Here is a 21,012-nt window from a genome sequence, read left to right on the forward strand (position 1 = left end):
AGTTATCAAACTCCAAAGCCAGGACGAAACAAATAAATAAGATTTAAGTTTATATGGGCCGCAAAATAATCATTTTGTATAGAAACGCAGGTTTATTTCGAAAACACAAAGTAAAAAAGAACTAAGAGAATGTTAATATTTTTTTCTAATATTTGATATCACTTCTCTATAATTATCTTTTCTATTTTGAAGGATATCTTGTTCGTAGTAATTGATATCAAAACTGATCTTAAGTAAAATTTAGTTCAGTTATATTAATATCTCATTTTGAAGCAAACGCGAAGGCTATTTGGGGACAGACCTTTGAACCACAGTTTAGATGCAGAGAACAACACCTGAGTTCACACGACCGCCTTGGAACTTCTGCACCACACCAACGTTCGAACATTTGACTTAGACATTTGACCGAAGGACTTTAGATACCGGGCCCACATAATGAATGGACTTTTAACTAAACCGAGTTCCTAATCTGGAGTTCATCGGTTCCAATGCCGACATCTCACCACTAACCGGCTGCACCACTAGGTGCGAGATGAATGTCAGTAATTTTGAATATGACAGAAGACTCATTTCCTTTTATAAGCGCACAGAAATGATCACGTAAGAAAGTATTTCAAACATAGGAAAATTTTCAGATGCCAAATTTTCGAGAGTTTTCAAATTTGGCTTATAATTATCTGTAAAATTAAGTTTTTCCAACTTCACCGAATTTTGACTTCAAACCTGATGTCCAATAATTGATTCGAGGACTATGCTCTAGTTACTGAATAAATGATTAGATCTCCAATCTATTTATTTAAACAGCCTTTAATTAAAAAATTGACCTCTTTGAGCAAAACTCATAAATTAATTCATGTTGTATACCGTCTTAGTAAGTGTTTGATAACCATAACTAATAATGTAGAACTTTTTTCAAAGAAATGTAAATTTTTGAGATGTTTTGGACTTTGTGTGACTGAATATTTATGCAGAATAATTCGGTTTTCGTAATATTATTTTACTTAATAGAAAAATAATTAATCCTATTCTGGAATTTGTTTTCTCTCATGGATTTTTTTATTAAAGTTAAATATTATTCACTTCCACTATTAGTTTTCAATTCAAAATTTTTTTTCAAAAATTAGTATAAATAATTTTTTTTAGAGATGGAAGTTTTATGAATTAATTGCATTTCTGACGTTTTTCACTTGCGTAATTTTATACTGTAGTAAAAATAATTATTATATTTTTTTTTGAATGAGATATTGAGCTATGAAAATAAACAGTCTTGTAATTTTATCAAAAATTTACACTATTTCATAAATATACTTACCAAGAAAAAAATTAAAACTGGTTGCGTGTTTTTTATATAAATTTAAATGCTCACGCCAAAAGGCGAGAATAGAATTAAGAGGTAGAAAAGTCACGAAAAATAAAATTGTAGTTTCCAGCAACCCTATCGTTACCATGATACCTACCAAATAGTCAGACAAAATAAAGCCAGTCGATCGGTTAACCAGTAGGGGACACCCACGTTCAAGACCTCGTTTTTAATAACCAAGCGATAGTAGATTTTCCAACTTATATTTTATAGTATTTAATGATAAAGGATTAAGCGATATGGATGGTTACAAATTTATGTTTTATTAAAGTTTATATCAGTTTTTTAAATAAGTTTTTAAGCATTTGTTGATTTTGGTCAAGAGTTTTTGACATATAGAACAATTCGTCACTGAGAATGCGTGTGCCTTAAATGTTAGAAAATAAATGCATTTTTCTGTTACAATGGTTATTAAATACAGAAAAAGGATTAGTGAACGATTTGCTATTCTTCAGTTCTGTTGGAAAGAACTATTACCTGGATAACTCAAAGATGAAGCCATAAAATAAAGCTGAAGTTGGAATAAGAATCAAGTTATTTCTTCCAAGGATAAAGCAGGTAAATTACGTTGCTGGAACTACAGGTATAAAATCATAATTTCTACACATATTTCTTTTTCAAAATCTGCCCCATTAGAATACATTTTAGAGAAAAAAGAAAGAATTTGATTAAAGAAAGTTCATATTTCATTCTTATTCAGAATTAAATTTTGAGACGTCAAATAATGATAAAGTATGATAAAGTCCATGTCTGAATATTTCTTTTCAGAAGTCCTGGAAGAGCTTTTAACTCAAAATCCAACCTTTCAAAACATGATCATTTTTGCTTAATGCAAAATAAATAAATAAATAAATAAAAATGAATAAATAAAGTATAGAACATTTCTTTCGATGATAGAAAACCAACAGAAACTTCATTGCATTTAAATTAAAATGAATTCCGAGCTTTCTTTTTTTTTTCGGAATCGATTTCATAAAATAGTGATGGCAAGGCAATTTTAATATTGAACATTTGCTAAATTTAAAATATTCTTCAGAAAAGTTATATTTTTGCCTTATTTAAAAATTGATAAATTTTTAGAAAAGACACTTATTTCAGAAATTGCTGACCTATGGATTAAGACGAATAGACATATTTGAAACTGTAATTAGATTTCATTGGAAAACGTATTAATTATTTCGCTTTTTTACTAAGGTAATGAAGCAATTGAACTTCTTATTGAGTTTTTTTCAAATTCACTGACTTTAATTGGGCAGCATATTACCTTTCTACAACCATTACAGAAAAATACATGTTAGTTTTATCTTTTAATTTCGTTTTCAAATTTTAATACAAATATAATAAATGATATTAATGTTTTATTTTATTTATTAAGGCTTTGGACTATTTATTTGCAATAATTTTATTCTATAGATAAATCAAATGGCTTATTTAACGAACTTACCAGATTTTACGCATTCTACTTCATCTCTAGATCCTGATGTGAATTAGAATGCCTGAAAGTTAATTAGTTAATTCCATTTTTTTTAGAATTTTTCAGAGAGAACTTACGATATCAATAATTGTTTAACAATAGAAAGTAATTCAATAATCTAAGATTAGTTTCAAGAAAATTCAAAGATTTTCAGACGATACGTTTTAATATTATTTCCATTGGTGAATATGTTTTCAAAACAATATTGAAGTTTTATGCAAGTAAACTGCAATTTTTGTGATATTTTATATGCTTAGACTTATATATCATGTCCACTCTAGAACATAGCTAATTTTTAAAATGTTAGAGTTAAGTATCTACTTCGTTGGAAAAATACTTTAAATGATATAAATAAAATTGTTATTTATCGATAAGCATATTACCAAACAAAAAATGTGGTCTAAATTTTTATGCAGTACCGTAATCTTATTATTCATATTTAATGAAGTGTGTTTTTAATTAAGTACTCTTCACACACTATTATTTTAAGCAAAAAAAAAAAAAGTTTCACTTTTATGTGATTAAATCGGAAGTGATTTAATCATTATGTGATATATGAGATTTGAAGCTTTGAATTTCGGATAGAACGATTTTAGACCTTTTCAATAGCAGTCTCTAGGAATATCCGCATTTTAATATAATGCGCTTGTTCGAGGGGGAAGTTTAGTGCAATTAAAATTATTTGAAAAGTGTCAGTTAAAAATTATTTAATTTCACAATTAAAAATGAATTGCCTTAACGAGATGTTTCACTTTCTGTTTGAAGGAATTGAATAATCTGTTCAGTGTCAATTACTTATTGCTTTTACTTTTCTTGGATAAAATGCGCAATGCTTACATGAATGTTTTAATTGCCTTTGAACGCAATTACTTAAAGACGCAACAAGCTAGAAAGATAGAATTTAGTCTGCCGCCTTTACTCTAAAATTGTAGATTTTTGTCAAATTTACGGTTTGTCAGTCTGTTTGTCCATCCATGTACTTGTGAATATAATGAATCAAAAACGCATCCCAGTTAAATGGATGAAATTCGGCGTATAGTTTTATCATTATAAATTTAGATTTACATCAAATTTTGGAATTCGTCGAAGGGTTGACTTTTATCGATCTGCCGATGCTTGCTTATGTGAATACGATCACTCAGTGAAGAATGCTATAACTAAAACAACAGCAAATCGGGAGGGTGATTTTTAATATGATTTTCTCACTAAAACTGAAGATTGTTTAATTTCAGATTCCATATTTCAATGGATAGATTGTCTATTTGTTAGTCTCGATATGAATGTGACCTTGATAATTCAAATTTACGAAAAATGAAGTATAAGGTTTTGATACCAAAACGTAGATTTGTATCAATTTTGGATCAAATCAGTTCACGGGAAAAAGTGCAAAAGATCTATCTACTCGATTTTTTTTGCTATACTACTATATGAAAAGACAGTGAAAAACTTTCAACCTTAAAATTTTTGAAATGAATATATGTATGTATATATGGTTAAAAGTACCTGATCACTTGATATCTTTTAGTTTAAAGAACATTACGTCAAATACACATCAAGGATCACAAAAGTGGGGGAAAAAACTCTTGTCATTTGGCTTCTTCTAAGAGAGCAAATGATATTCTGATCACTGCAATATGGATATATTTCTATATCTCAATTGTATTCAACTAGAATTTTTCTATAAATTGTCCTACGTAATTAGCTTTGAAACTGTGAAAGGAAACACATGCTATATTTCGCTCAGGAGCAGTTAAAAATATTCCATGAATTTTTATAGAATTCACTCCAGATTTTAATATAATGCTTTAATAATATTTTATCAAATACTTAGAGAGTTTTTTAAAATTTGACAGAGAACTTATATAAATAAAAAACTTTCGGCAAAATTTGAGATATTTAAAAAAATCCTTTATATTTTCTTAAATTTTAATACTAGTTTTTCGAAAATGCATGTAATTATTTCGCAAAGCAAGTAAAACAATTCATGAAAGTTTCAAATCACTAATTGCTTTCTGTGAAACACGAGAATTTAAAATCCTTTGCATCTTCATCAATTTTCTTTTCACTTATTTTCCTTTACTTTACTTTTTTTGTCCCCTAAATGCTTCGAAAACTAAATGTGAATTAAAGTAAAATTTTTATATAGTTGAAACGCATATATATATATATATATATATATATATATATATAATATAATATAATTCTATAAACTTAATTTCCTTAAAGTCTCCATTTTAAAAGTTGTAGTTTTACTAATCTGGAAATCTTATTTAGAAAAGTAAGCATGATATTGGATATCTTAAAGACAGCTATTTATTATTAGAACAAACAGAACAAAAGGGGATGGGGCTGCTAAAGCCCTGCGTTTCCTAAGGCCTACGCGGCTGTCTGAGTTTACAAAAATAAAATGCTTTTGCCATATATGTCTTTTAAAATTTGAATATGTAACCATTTGAATACTGTTCCTGAATTTGTGCACATTTTACGTCTACCAATTCAAGGCAAAGTTTTGCAATTTTTGTCTCATTACCTTTGCAGATATTTTCCCCGATCGAATATTTCTAGTCTTAATCGAAAGTGCTATTATTTTTTTTAGAGAAAAAGTTCAAATTTTTTAATGAACAATAAACCTCACATGATTTTTACAAACGAAGTGAAGGAGATCTTCTCAGTTTTTAGAAAGGTTTAAATGCGATTTAACAAGATTTAATAAAATCAAAATTTATCATCATGTTTTATTTTCAAGATCAAATAATACAAATGCTATATTGTGTATTTAAAAATAATTTATTTGAATTGTATTTAAATTTCGTTTCTGTTCTGAAAATTATATTTGCCTTAAAAACTACCATGAGAAACGATCAGCATAAATATCTAAGCTACCTTATAATTATCTGAGCTAAGCTATCTTATGATCGAAACTACTATTATAAGACCATGAGAAACTATTTGATTCTCAAAACTCCAAAATGGTTTCTTATGGTCTCATACATGCAGGATTTTTATTTCTACATGGTAACTTCCGAATAATTTTTGCTAAAGTTTTTGAGAAGCTTCTGCCAGATTTCTCCAAATATGGTTCATGCACTACTCTTGGAGCGTAGCATTAAAAAAAAAAATTGATGGTACAACTTTTATACAAGATACGTAAATAAATGGTTTCTTAACATTCATCAGTAATGAATGCTATCATGTATTATTACCCTCTATTTACTAAAATAAACAGTATATTCATATTTTATTATAATTTAAACATTTCATTTACGAATATAATTGAATAATATAAATTTAAAATTAAATATTCTTTGCTAATAAAAACTTCATTTACGGTGAATTGATGTTTAATTGGAAAAGGCCTTCTTTACCATACACATGTTTCTGATTCTTAATCATGTGGAGAAAAATTTTAAAAGGAATGAGAGCCTGCATTCTGCTGGCTTTGTGGTCTGGAAACTTATTGGAAACTTTGTGGTCTTATCTATCAGTTTAGAATTTTCAACAACAAGAAATCCCGCAAATCTGATTTTTGGATATTTATTTGCTATTCTATACTGGATAAACGAAAAAACCAACTAAATATTTTTTAAAAAACATAAGAACTCATTTTAAGTATTTTCTGTTCATAAATCAATATTTGATGTGTCAAATCCTAGAGAAATAGAAGAATCCTCTATTTATCTAGTATACAGATAAATAGAGGATCTATCTCTAACTTGAGAATGAATCTTTATCTTAAGAGTGAATCTATATCTGTCTTAGGAGAAATAGAGGACAGAGAAAGAAAGAAGAAAATGAAAACTAAAAGAAAGAAAAAAAGAAAATCTTGTATTCTGTTGAAATTGTAAAGAAAATTCTTGTTACGGAGAGAAAAAAGAAACTTGGTAAGTCTGATGTCCTATTTACTTTCTGTTAGAAAATTTCCGTGTTTTTAAGCTCAATAAGCATTTTTAACGGGTTTGTTTCTTAGCTTTGATCAGTCACGAGACATGGTGCTCTCCCTGAGCATGAAAACCATTCATTACTTGGCATTCCAAATGTCGGTTGTCGTTGCTTTACTTTAGACACATATTCTGCTCATAAAGTGAATGAACAACATTCCCATCATGCTGTGCCATTCTTAGATTCTTTAGTTTTGGGATGGGAGAACACCAAGGCTACAGCATCTTAGATTGTCAAATTTTATGATATTTATTTGAAAATGACGATTAAGATAGGACTTTTGAAGGAAAGTGGAATTATTTTCTCCTTGGCTTTCTTGTATACTTAGATAATTGAGTAGTTTTTTTTTCTTCTCTCTTTCTATCCTCTTCTACAGTACTTAAGAACATAGTGGCAGAAAGAATTTAAAAAAAAAATGGAGGTAATATAAGGAAGGAGGCGACAAACCCTCAAACGTCAAGGCAGTCCGCAAGAGCGAATGTCCCTTTCGGACTTATGCATGTACTGAAACATTATAAAATGTTTTGTTCTTTGTAATAAAATAAAGAAAATTGATTTTGCGATTTGGATAGTTTTATTTCCATCGATTGGATCCAAAATTTGACATTGATCTACAATTTCAGCTACAAGACCACATCCAAATTTCATTTTTCTAAGTCGATGCATTTTTGATTTATTATCTAGTTCACATATACACGAATGTACAGACCAATAAATAATCTCCCTTTGACAGATTTTGTCCAAAATTAAAAAAAACATCTCAAATTTTAAAAGTTATTTTATATACGAAATTTTATCTATATATCTCTAAATGTTTTTGAGCTATCGTGTTCACCTGTATATGGAAAGATTACTTTAATGGATTTTGACCAAAGTTTGATTGATATCAACAAATTTGGTGTTAATACTACATACCAAATTTTGTCGCTCTAGTTCAATATTTTTCCACAGTTGTCATGCTCACCGACAGACAAGCACAAATTCGAAAATTTTTTTTTCGGCCTCAGATAGCTCTGAGACGTGGAGATTCACCAAAATCTTGATTTATAATTTTTGTCAACAAAAATCTCTTCATATAAACGAAAGAAAAAGGAAACAAAAATCAATATGCAAGCCACTGATGTAAAAAGTCTTTTATAAAAATTCGGTAAAAAAAATCAATAAATAAGAAAAGTAGAATTTTTCAAAATTTTTTTATATTTGCTGATAGACTGTTTTTGGATTGGTTTCTTTCCTCAAACTTCCGATTCATTCATTTGGTAAGAGAGGGTGGAAATATTTATCATAAGTTAATGAAATTGATTTTTAAATCTTTCAATTCAATTTTCATTAAAATATCTGTTGGCGAAACGATACTTGTTTTCAAATTAGTTGTATCTGACGCAATTTAAAATAAATTTAATAATAAGATTTATTTTAAATTGCAGTCTGATACAGCTATTTTTATTAGTGTATTAAAAATAGAAATATTCTCTACTTTTAATTTTTAATTTATTATTCTTTATTATAGATATAGTGGATTCATGAAACCATTTTTTTTCATAAATTCATTTCAGAGATGGTAAGTAAAATTGAATTGAACTTTAAGTAGATAATTAACTTCCGAAAATATTAAAATAGCGTATTTTCATCAAGGATACTTAAGTTTGCAAAATTTCAAAATTCCAATACACCAAGATGCGAGTGAAAAATCTATTACAAAATTCCAATGTTACAAGCATAAAACAAGTGAAGTTAAATAAAAGTGCATAATATAGAGAATATTTTATTAAATAGAAATCTTTATTCTAATTGTTCGTGAGCAGCGGTGGTCTGGTGGCTGAGTCTTTATTTCCTGAGGTAGCTTGAGAATAGATTACATTAGAGATTCGCCGTGTATGGGGGTTTGACACACATTAAAGCATCTAAATCAAACATTTAACACTGGTATGAAACATTAACACTGGTAAAGAAAGATGTCGGCTCACGTATCGTCTTCTTCATCTATGTTTCAATTTACAAAGTATGCAAAATCGAAATTAAGCCTGTAGTTTTGCCGGCGTCATGGCTTAGGGGTAGTGCACCTTCCACGTGATCTGGGCGTCCCGGGTTCGAATCCCGGTTCGGGCATGGTTGTTCTTTATCTGTGTTCTATCTGTGAGGGGTGTGAATGTGCCCCCCCTAGCTGTAAATGGGGTTGTGCAAGCGAATGTGTGAGCTTTCATCTTCATATGAGCTAGAAGTCAGACTTCTGCTCTCGGGTGCTCAGGGGTCTTTACCCTCGGACGCTACTGTACCCCCTTTCCGTAGTAACGCGGACACGACATCATCATGAATCCTGTAATTTACTTTAAAGCTGTAGTAAATACAGTAGCAAAAACGAGACATTGATAAACAGTTATATTTAAGAATACTTTTACTTTGAGTGAAATGTGAATTTTTAAAAATATAAGCAGTTGAATAGCAGGAAAAGTTTTCCAAAAGTGAATCTCTATATTTTTGTTTTTTATTATGATTAATCTTTAATATTGCATATTGATCAAACTGCAGAAAAATTACTCTTATTCTTAAATAGGAAGACCGAACTGTTCTTCTGCTAATACGAATGAAATGCCAAAATAAATAAATCAGTTTTTCAATGACATAATAAATGTATTATTGAATCTTAAATAGGCAGTATTTAGTATCCGGTACCAATAAATTGTACTACAATCAAACACATATTCCATTCTTTGCCGGTAATTTCATTTCGAGTATTATTGTTTTATTCTGCACTCGCTTTAGAGATGTTTTATTATGTAATAATTTTGTTTAATCAATTTACATACATTACTTAGAATCTTCACGATTAAAACAATTATGAATTTCCAGAAAACCTCTCCCCTGTCCCAACCAAAGCTCATGGCCGTTAGATACGTTATTAATGGTCGTCTCCACCCTTCCGTTTTCGAAAGAATAAAAAACATACTTTATTGTACATCCTCTATGGAGAAAGGCCTTATAGAGTCTCCAGGCCATAAAAATTGTGCTGATATTGAAAATTTTGAATAATTATGAAAGTTTATGATCAGTAGATACGTCATCATTAGCCATCTGTTCCTCAACTTAAGTTTCGAGACATACTGCAAAAAAAAAAAAAAAAAAAAAAAAATTGATAGAGTTCTCAGCTTCAACGACAAGAGCGATTTCGCCGATAAATTTCGACACTTTGCAAACATAGTTAACCGATCAAAATACTCTATATTTATTTTACAAATATAATTTACAATAAATCTGCCTTTTATTGCGATATCACGCAGTTCGTCATGGATGGCTGTCATGATAAAATTAATATTATTATTACGGAACAGCTGATCGCCGAAGGTGGTTAATATTTAAATAATTTTCTTTGTTGAAAGAAATAAAACAATAAACAATATTTTACATACTACAGAGATAAAATAAGAAATTTTATCATTAATAACTTAAGAGAATTTACAAAAGAGTTATTTTATAATGTCATCATTGACATTTTTTTTTTGACTCATTGAATTATCATGGGCATCACGTAGAGTGCTCATAATGGGTGTGGTCATGAAAAAGAGGAGGAACTTTTCCTCACGCAAGCTTTTACTTCCATTATTCAGATTTGGTGTACCATCAGAATATCAATCGCGATTTTGTATTATTGCTCATTTGGCTGAAATCGGAATATCTGTGGCTACGCAAAAGAAGTATTACATGTGGGTAATAGGTATCAACAGTCAAAAAATGAATCTATGCAAGATTTTGTACACAAAACAGAAATCTTTTCATTAACCAGCGAGTGCAAAATGTATGACAGATACAAGCCCAATGCTACGATATTAAAATGCAGAGTAAGATGTTTGCATCCAAGAAAGAACGTCAATGTCAATGATTTTTTTCTTTATTTGACTCTGTTATTTTTGCGAATTCGTCTGAAAAATAACGGAATATAACATGTCTTAAAAATTTTAACAGATCGATATTTCTTAACATCAGTATTTGCAACACTTCCTTGAATGTTGAAGTTCAATGACCTCGATGGTATGCAGACAAATAAACAATGGTATGTAGTATTTTGAAACATCCTTTTTGAAGTAATGTCATTTAAGTGTTGTTTGGCTTTTTGTTTTATTACTGAATATTGATTAAGCCAAGTCGCTTGTCAAAGATCTTAGTTACAATTTTTGAGGAAATTTAATGATAATCAGAGGATTGCATTTATAAGATAAATTTCATGTAGAAAAGTCCTGACAAATCTATTATTTCCTACGGAAATAACAGATTTGTCAGGTTATTTCAAAGAAGGTATCAAATTTATTTACGTTGTGTAAAACTATATTTTTACTTTAAAATACTTAAGAAAATGCAACAGTAATATATAAGAAAGTAATTCAAATTTATCTTTTAATGTTACTATACATTTTAATACATACTAATTTTACTAATATTGTTATTACTCTTGCTTAAGTAGCATTATAAAAGTGAATAAATAAATTATTTCAAAAAGACTTTTGAGGATAAAAAAAATACCAGTCATCTCATATCACTAGTTTTATGAAACAACTATGTGGGTTTGGACTTTCAAATTTTACGTCTATTTCGACTTTTTTTAAATAAAAATTTAATGCTTATCATAGTTTTATGTGCATATAAATTAATTTTATTCGATTCAAATTATCCAATAAAATTAATTTTTCGTTTAAAATTTGCAATTCTGTGTGCGAAAATTTATGAATTTAAATGAAATGCAAAATTTTCATCAAAGGTGTTCTAGAAATCTTTGTAATAGAGACATAACATTATGTTTATAGGTCATTATGTGCTAAGAGACTGGATAAAAGCATGTAAGATAAAATATATGATACGTACAGAAAAGCGAAGAAATAAATAAATAAAAGACCACATTATAACGATTAAGTGTTACATTTCAAACATGTCTATTAAAAAACTTTGAAAATATTTATTTTTGACTTCATTCCTAGCCATTGCATTATAAGATGCAATATTGATTTCTTCTTATGATCGTGGTTGGTTGCGTGTCAAGTAATAGTATGTTACATGACATGGCGTTACTGAACCATCGATTTTCTGAAAATTTAATCACAAAGGAAAACAATGTATTCCCTTTCACCCCCTCCCCCCCAGAGTATTGGTTTTCAATCAAGAAGGCAATTTAAACGTGATGTATGACAACGTGATGTTTAATAACATTGCATAAATTGAATAGATATACTTCCGAGTTAAATGTATAGCCGTATTTACCATTAAGTAAACGGACATATCTGTCATATCTGTTTGCGTATTGGACCAGAAACCACTTACCGGAGAAATAGAAATACCTAAATTATGTAGGGTAAAAAGGCTAGAACTGTTTACTCCCTCTGCGCAGTTTGTTTAGCATTAGGTTGACCAATTCAGTTAATGTAAATACAGAACTGCGCAGAAATCAGGTATCAGAAGCCTCCTGATTCGCCTTCGCAATAAAGCTTATTAAAATAATACGAATTGTGATTGATTTGACCTATTTTTGGTCCCTTTCATCTAAAGCGACTCCGCAGTGTTTTGGTCATAAAGAGAGGATTCAGGTCTTGGCACTTACTGTCCAAAGATCTTTCGGTCAGCTAACTTGCTGAATATCGGTAGAAGTTGATAAAACTGTACATCATGTTCCGTAGGTTTACTGTAACAACTATAACCAGTTTCTTGGTTTGCTTTTGTATTTTTCTAGCTGTTGGTAATTTTTTACCTAATTATGATACGATGCCAAGAGGACTTAGTGACATGTCAACTGTGGATTTAAAAAGAATATTAAAATGCTTACAGAACTTTGGACGAATTTATGAAAATGAAGCACGACCAAGGCAATATAAATTTTTTTAGATATATTTATAAATTTTATAAATGTTAATGGATTGTAATCTAGAAAAACGATTTTCATCTTTTAATATTATAAAAAAATATTCTCTATTAGTAAATTCAAATATATAAAAAAAAATTTTAATATTCTTAGAGCTTAAGAATTAGCCACGAAGCTAATTCTTAAAATATATGAAAGAAAGTCTGATTTTGCCAAACGGTATGAAGTCACGTATCTATATTTCAGCACACAAGCCTCGGTGCTTTAAATTACATGCATTACATATGAATTTAACTTTTTGTTATTCTTCATGACTAGCGTAGTTTTTCAAAACATTAATCGTTAAAAATTATTTTTGTTTCATTGAATTTTAAATTAACTTTTATTTACAGTTTTCAAATGATATGCTTTGATGTCTTAAAGATAATACAAATAACATTAAGCCATATTATGATTCTCTCAAGGTTTTTAATAGAATTTATGACTTAATTCTATAAGTAGGAAATTCTTTATATATTTGAGCCCTTAATGAATTCTTTATTTTTTATATCTTCCCTATTGTAAATAACAATAAAAGGCTTTTAGAAATTAATTTACTAATTCAAAATTACTTTCTTGCTACACAGAAGCAGTTTTGTGCAAGATAATTATTTTAATAATAATTGATAATTTTATATTTTAATTTATTTCAGAAGTGGCAGGAGTTTATTGAATGCACCTGAGGATATTTTGAAGGTAGGTTTGAAAAACCAACTTCAAATTTGAATTTTTCTTGTTATTCTGAATTTTTGGAGTTAAAATGCAGAAGCAATATGAAAGTTTAATTTTAATAATTATTGATTTATTCATTGAAATTTCTCATTATTAATTTATTACAAGTTATTTTATAGAAAAGCAAAGCAAATATTTTTAATATTAACAAGATTAAATATTAAAAATAAATCAGTGCAATTCTGTTCTCTTTTTTTCTTTTTTGTACTTTTGATCCCAAGTTTTATTACCGAAAATTTTCAGATAAATTGGATTTTGTGTGGTCTAATTATCTTCGAATAATCCAAATTTCTGTATATTATGTATAATATACATATAATTGTAATAAAATAATATACTTAATTGAATAAAGAGAGATATTTTAGGAGTGAGTTCTCATTGATAATTGTCAATAATTAGGTTTTGCTCAAATGTAGCTTATCTACTCGCTTAATTGTCATTTTTTTTGTTTTCATAAAAATTTAGTGTTATATTTTGATAATTTTAGATTAGTTTTACAATTACCTATTTTATATTTAAAAATAAAATTTTCTATTTTATGCAGCTTGCAAAGAAGAATAATTGGAGCTATACTTCGATAATATATTGTAATCAGATAATTAAGGTATATAGAAGTAATCTATTTATTTATATTATATGCATGTAGTATTATATGAAAAATGAATATATAAATAGACATAAGCATGAATATATATAATAAATAAATAAAAAATAACAACTATAAAGAAAAATGAAATGAAGTTTATAACCATAACGATTTTAGAACGAGTATTAATAATAGTAAAGTATTTTTTTAGAAAAGTCATCTCTGCATTTAATTTCATTAAAAAAAGGGAATATTAAATGATTATCGTAGTGGTCAAATTGTATTTAAACCAGAAAATTCACGTGTAAATTTTATTTTTACCATTTATTATTTTTACTGAGCCATAAAAATAAGTTGATTTTCTAAAATATAATCTTACATTTTTGATACCTGTTCTTCTTTTATATAACATTAGAAGCTCAAAAAGATCTTTATTTCGGTGTCAATTACAGAGGATGTAAACAGAGGATTCTTAAAAAGATTTTCAATTAATATAAATAGGGATTTTGCAGAAAAAGGTTTGCATTTTAAATATTCTTGTTTTTAATTATCATTCTATAAATAAATTTCGAAGATAATGTTACTAATTAAAAATTAATATATGTAATTTCCCCATTCCTCTTTTATAGTCCATAGTCCATATTCAATTAATATTTTTATGTTTGCTATTTTTCATTCTTCATTTTAATAATCCAAAAGCTCTCTAAGTCCCTGTACGATACATCTAGTGATTCAGCAGGAATATGATTGTGAGATACTGGCTTGATACTGCTTTCTCGCTTCATCTTTTTTTAATGTATTGTAAGTTGTATTTTGTTGGCTTGCTTTATTTTATGGAGTTTTACTGTTTAATAGGAGTACCAGAAAAAAAGATGGCAGTTCTTCTTTAAACATAGGCAATAAAATATTATTTTTATAATATAAACCATTAATTTATATATTTTTGCACTTCCCTTTATTTTTAATTTTATAATTACATCTTAATTAACAACTGTAAATCCCTTACTAAAGCTTTCTTTAGATTCTTTAAATCAAGGAAACTTTTACAAAGAGATTTATATATATTTTTTTAAATTAGAAATTTCTTCTTCTCTGTCACGGTAATAAGGATATAGTTTTTATCGCAATGGCTTAGATGTATTCAAGTTTCATTAAAAGTTGAACATCCTTTTGTAGAAAAAATCTTCTCATACAGAATTCTTTTTTGAGTTCATCATATGTCTAATTAAACACTGTAAAAATTGCGTATATATATTTCTTAAAGACCTAGACCACCATTTGTTACTTTATTTACAGTTAAGACATCAATTTAATGACTTTGAAACAGTTCTTTCGGTTTCTAGGTTTTATTTTAAAATTAGAGATCTTACATCAAAAATAGTAACAGAAGTTCTCTCTTCTCTTTACGATATGTTTTTGAAAATAATTTTTAATCTGATTAAAATTTTTGATGTAATTTTAAATATAAAACATTTTACATACCTGCCAGCAAAAATATTTTATATCATATCCATTAAAAATTTTTTATGTTTGTCTATAGAGTTTATAGGTACCCAATTTCTTAAAATATAACACTCGGTTATTTTAAATAGTTTTAGATACATCCTTCATGTAATTTTTTAAACTGAAAAAAAATTGAAATTAAATTTACTTAGCGTTATTTTCAAAGCACTTTATTTATTTTTATTGCATTTTATAAATTTACCCTCGTCAGAATAAATAGAACTAAAGAGCGTCTCCAGTAGTGTACTAAAATCATCTTCTTTTATTATTAATAGTGTTTTAACATTTCTTCTTTTTGCCGATGACATCTCATCTCAATTAGGCCTACTGACACTGGTGATCTGACTTTTGGCGTATCCAGTGTTGCCATTATGGAGTTTTGAAATACCCTTTACCCTTATTTACAAAATTATATAGATGTCGAATACACTCAATTTACTATGAAATATTTTACTGTAACAATGATTAAAGCTGAAGTAATTTCAGATTCAAAAGATTTGAACTGCATTCCATAATAGTATTTATTTTATGATCGCATCAAAAGTGATTCATGTTTTGTACCTTGAAAATTTCCATATGTTATGTTAAATGCTTAAACGTTCAAAATCGTTTTTATTCTTGTGATTTATTCTTTTAGATTTTGAAAAGTTTTTACTAATTAAAATTTTCTTATTTTATTTGGTTATATATGTAAATTAAACGGCATTCAAAAATGTTTTTAATCATCGTATACTTTTTTTAAAATAGGAAATGGCTTCGAACCTGCTTCCCTACTATGATTTCGAAGGTAAATGGGAACAGTAAAGTGTTGATTTGCCGTTAATAAAAAAAGAATAATAATAATAAATCATAGCATTGAAATGTGATTGTTGTTAGAGATTATAAGAAAAGTTATTGAAATGACGGAATGATTATAATTTGATTTAATAATTATAATAATTTTGAATTTCTTTCCTACCTATTTTCAAAGCATTTCGTTTTGCAGAATTTCATTATTTGCTTTTGTTGTACGAAAATAAGAATCTCTGTTACTGCTTTATACTTTTGCTGTTGTAATTTTTGTTGATAAATGTAGTGTTTAAATAGAAAAGCTTAGTGTAGTATTTTGTTCTTGAATGCTTTATCGTTGATCTGAAAAATTAATCGAATTTCTTGTGAATGTATATTAAAGAATTAAATGTATGAGCACTCAGCACGAAATGAAAAAAAAAATTGTTTCAACAACAAATGAGTTACCGGTCCCGAGAATCAGTTTTGAGACATGGTGTTATAAATGTGAAAAAGTGTTTTAAATTGTTGTGTATTGAGAATTTTCAATAGCATGGTGTTGAATTTAGTGAAAATACTTAATAGTGAGAAGTGCAGATTAATGAAAATTGTTCACTTCTGTTAGAAAAGCACATGAAGTTATTAATTAAGTAATGATTATACAGTAGAGAGCCTTGATTGGCTGTAAACAGATAATGGAAGCTAAAGATCCTTATGATGAAAATCTTGTAATTTTGATGTTGCGTATAGCTTTCTTGAAATCTTTTCCATATATGAAAAAAGAATTTTATAAAATGATGAAATTCAAATGAAATGGAAAAAAATCGCATTTAAATAAAATACGAAGAAGTTGAAAATAATATTATTTATAATCTTTTACTTATGGTAAGTTGATCGTGCGTAAGTCTAAAATGGAAAAATAGGAGAACATTTTAAACTGCAGTTAATCTGTTAAGAAGCAAACAGAATATCGCAATAGAAACAAAGAGAAACGGTGAAAATTTTTATAAAGATAAATTCATTTTGAAATTAATATTCAAAAATAAATAAACAGTACAAAATAAAATATATATAAACTTACTGTTTCTGTCTTTTAGGGAATATAAGACGGAAATTAAGAATAACTTTTGCTTTTGATAATAGCTGAAAACATTTATTTTGTTAGAATATTCTTTCTGCATATTATCATAGATTTATAATGACAGCTCTAGATAGTTAATAATAAGAATTTAATTGGCACACAGATAATTGAAATTTTAAGTGAGATAAGAGAAAAAAAGTCTATATTTTTAATGTATGAATATGCTTTGAAGAGCTCCTTATTACTTATTTAAATTTTCAAAATTATCTTTGTCCCAAATACTTACAAATAATCGAATGGCTAATTGATTGATAAAAAATTTAATCTTAAGAAAAAAAAATATAGTTTTTCAAATATTTAAAGTGATGTAACTATTTTTCAAAAATTAGGAAAATGGAACATTCCTAATCATAAAAGTTACGAAGTTAATTAAAATTGCATTTATAAATATCAACATTATTGTTTAATAATAACAGTTTAGATTAAAAGTAATTTGAGATTTAAAATATTAGGCTATGAGATTGTTTCTGATATTTTTCGTTTAGTCCCAAACTTTTCCGTTGACTGCAAACTAATGTCTATAAGAATTTTTAATTTTTTTAAAAAAATAAATTTATAAAAAGTGTCGATTGAATAAGGCTCTACTGTCTAAGCGCATTTACGAGAGTACGTTAAATCGATTTTTAACTACAAAATTTTGCATTCAACAGCTTGTAGCACAAAATATTGTACTACTGTAGTTGTACAAAATATTGTACTACTATAAAATAAAACTCACATACACATTTTTTCTGTGATTTCCCAATTTGCATTTTAGGACACTAGTCAAATAATATAGCACTATTGTAGTATAAATAAAGATTACAGAAAATCGCACACATTTTTTCTGTGAATATCCGTGAACGATGTTGAACATTATTTTAAATGCAATTTTTTATTTTTTATTTTAACAGAAATTTTATAAGATCATTTGACAGTTTTAAAATATTATCTAAAATTAATATTTATGCATTTTGCTCATACTAAGATGATCGAATTGATTAGATACATAGCAGTGTAAAATAATATATAATCAGATAATTTTTCTTTGATGCTAGGTTCATTCAATACAGAATGAATGTATCAAAATTTCAGCCATTACAACAATATTTTTAGAATAAAATTAATACTGTATTTACAAAAATGAGTTTTATTTAGACTTTCTGTTATTTTAAAGGAACTGATAAAATTTCTTAGTGATATTTGAGTCATATTTTGAAGTCATTTTATTTAAAAAAGTTTCTTGAAGAGAAAATTATCTATTTTTTCGATAACTCTTGATATTTGCAATACAACCTTGGATGCATTGCTTCATGTATATATATCAAGAATTTGATATTTTATAATATGCATGCAAAATCTGATTATATATATTATTCATATTTGTTTTCTTGTTTTATTTTATTACTTTAATAAAATAAAGTTCTCATCAATCATATATATAAATTTTCATTAGTTTTTCTAAAAATGTACTTCCTGCTTCATTAATATATATCTTCATTTCTGCACATATTTCTGTTTTATTGAATTGCTCTTCTGGTTTTGAATCTGTAAATTTGTAAATTTCCTTTTATATATAATCTGTCACAATATAAAGCAAAATTATGTATTTTCGAAATAAGATAAATCAAAATTAAACAGTTGGTTTTAAAAGTGCATATGAAATAAATTAAGAAGAATTAGTTAAAACTCATTTCAAATATTTACCTAAATTGAAAATTTATGAAGTAACTTAGAGGAATATTTAAAAAAATAAAGTAAAAATGAAATGAAGAAGAATTAACTAATAAATAAAAGGTAGTGATAAATAGAGATAAATAAAGGATTAATAAATAAAGAATAATTAAAGAATAAGATAAGATAAAAAGCTTTCTTCTGTTAAAGTAAGTTAAAGGAAAAAGTTTCATTCGCTTGAATTGAATTAGATGATAAAATTTCCCTTATCTAAAATAAGTTAGGATAAAATTTCTTCAAAAAAGAAGAGATTAAACTATGATTGTGAGGAAATTCAAACCAAGAAAAAATGGTTAAATTTAAGAAAAACTACAAAAAACATTCATTGTCTTCGGTTACTAACAAGAATAGAAATATTTAACCGCTTAACTGTTTTGCCCGATTGCCATACGTGCATCTATTTATCGAATTTTTATAGTTGTAAGTAAAAATAAAATAAATTAATAACGATTATAATTCAATATTAAAATTATTTCGAATACATAGATAAATAAAGTATGCATTGGATTTCCATTTGAATCAAAATAAGAAAATATTCCTAAAATAGAAGATGACATCTTATTAGATAGTAATGAAAATGAAACAGTTAAGGGGTTAATAAAAAAAGAACCTTGAACATTAAAAATACATTTATTAGAAGTGGTCCTATCATGATCTGAAGCCATATAATTTTGAAAAATACAAAAACTACTTTTGTAAATCATTACATTCTCAATACTAACTTGATAAATATATTCATTAATGTTTGAAGTTTTATTTTTGATATGTAAAGTATAATTTAAAGTGGTATGTTTGATACTTAGTGTGATTTGTTGAATTTAAATATCAATGTTGCTTGTTTTTTCCGAACTTTTCTAAATAAGTTTTCAAAAATGTTTTAGTAAATGTTTATGGTAAATGAAATTTAATAGGCATTTAATGCTTATTAATTGAATATTGAATAAATTGTTCACTATTTTTATTATAATATGACTGTATTGTTTATACTGTTCACGGAATTCACCTGTTCTCTAAATGTAGATTACTAATGTGTATTGTGATACTTAGACAATAAATTGCTTTAAATGCAATTTAATCTTGCTTTCATTCGTTTACGTCTCATTTGAGCTCTAAAAATACAGCATATTGAATTATTTTTTTTATTTTCATTAACTATCCATAATTCGAAAACTTTTGTTCAAACTATTTCGCGACAAGTGACGTTGGCGATATTTTTGATTAACAGTGATTCTGTCAGCCATGGTTTCATCATTACATGAGATAAAAAAATTGAAGCCGTTCAAGTGAATCATTCTATTGGAATATTTTAAAGTTAAATAAAAGTTTTTCCTCAAATATCTCCGAAAAATAATGTATAGCGTCTAGACAAGTAACAGATAATTATATTATAAATATTTATAAATATTATTGTGATGAATGCTCATGAGACATTATTACTTTAAAAATTAATTACTTCCGGAAAGTTTCATAAAATTTTATTTGAAAGTAAATCTTTATAGAAATGAAGATTTAATTAATTAAACATTTGTAATAAATTAAGAATTGAATTGCTTCGAACTTTTTGAATTTCTCTGTATTTTTACAATATACAGTTCTGTTTTAGAAAAATATTTGTTTAGTTAAAAATAAGACTTTGAAAGCAAATATGGTTTTAAAATTGAATAAAGAGCATATTAAATAAAATATATGGAAAAAATTCTTTTAAGAAATTGGCTTGAAGTTCTTTAAATATTTTTATTCTTAATGATTTTAAGGAAACGGTTCAATTTCTATGTCTTATTAAAATTTCTTTGTCAAAACATGACGAGCTCAGTGTATCGTACTTACTAGGAAAGTAGAAAGCAGAAAGAAGTGCGCCTATGAAAATATTAACTCATATAATTTTAGAAAGGAATTTGCTGATACCACGTTTAGA

At 27.0% G+C, this 21,012-nt stretch overlaps 1 long non-coding RNA gene across 1 annotated transcript; it reads left to right on the plus strand.

The window, feature by feature from the left end:
• The first annotated feature begins 6,661 nt into the window (after window positions 1-6,661).
• On the plus strand, window positions 6,662-14,008 carry LOC129958967 (uncharacterized). Its single transcript, XR_008783358.1, has 4 exons — window positions 6,662-6,715; window positions 10,734-10,821; window positions 13,308-13,350; window positions 13,931-14,008. It is a non-coding gene; the product is annotated as an uncharacterized LOC129958967 (long non-coding RNA).
• Window positions 14,009-21,012: the final 7,004 nt, after the last annotated feature.

Source organism: Argiope bruennichi, chromosome X1, assembly GCF_947563725.1.
Source record: "Argiope bruennichi chromosome X1, qqArgBrue1.1, whole genome shotgun sequence".
NCBI classification, from domain to species: Eukaryota; Metazoa; Arthropoda; class Arachnida; order Araneae; family Araneidae; genus Argiope; species Argiope bruennichi.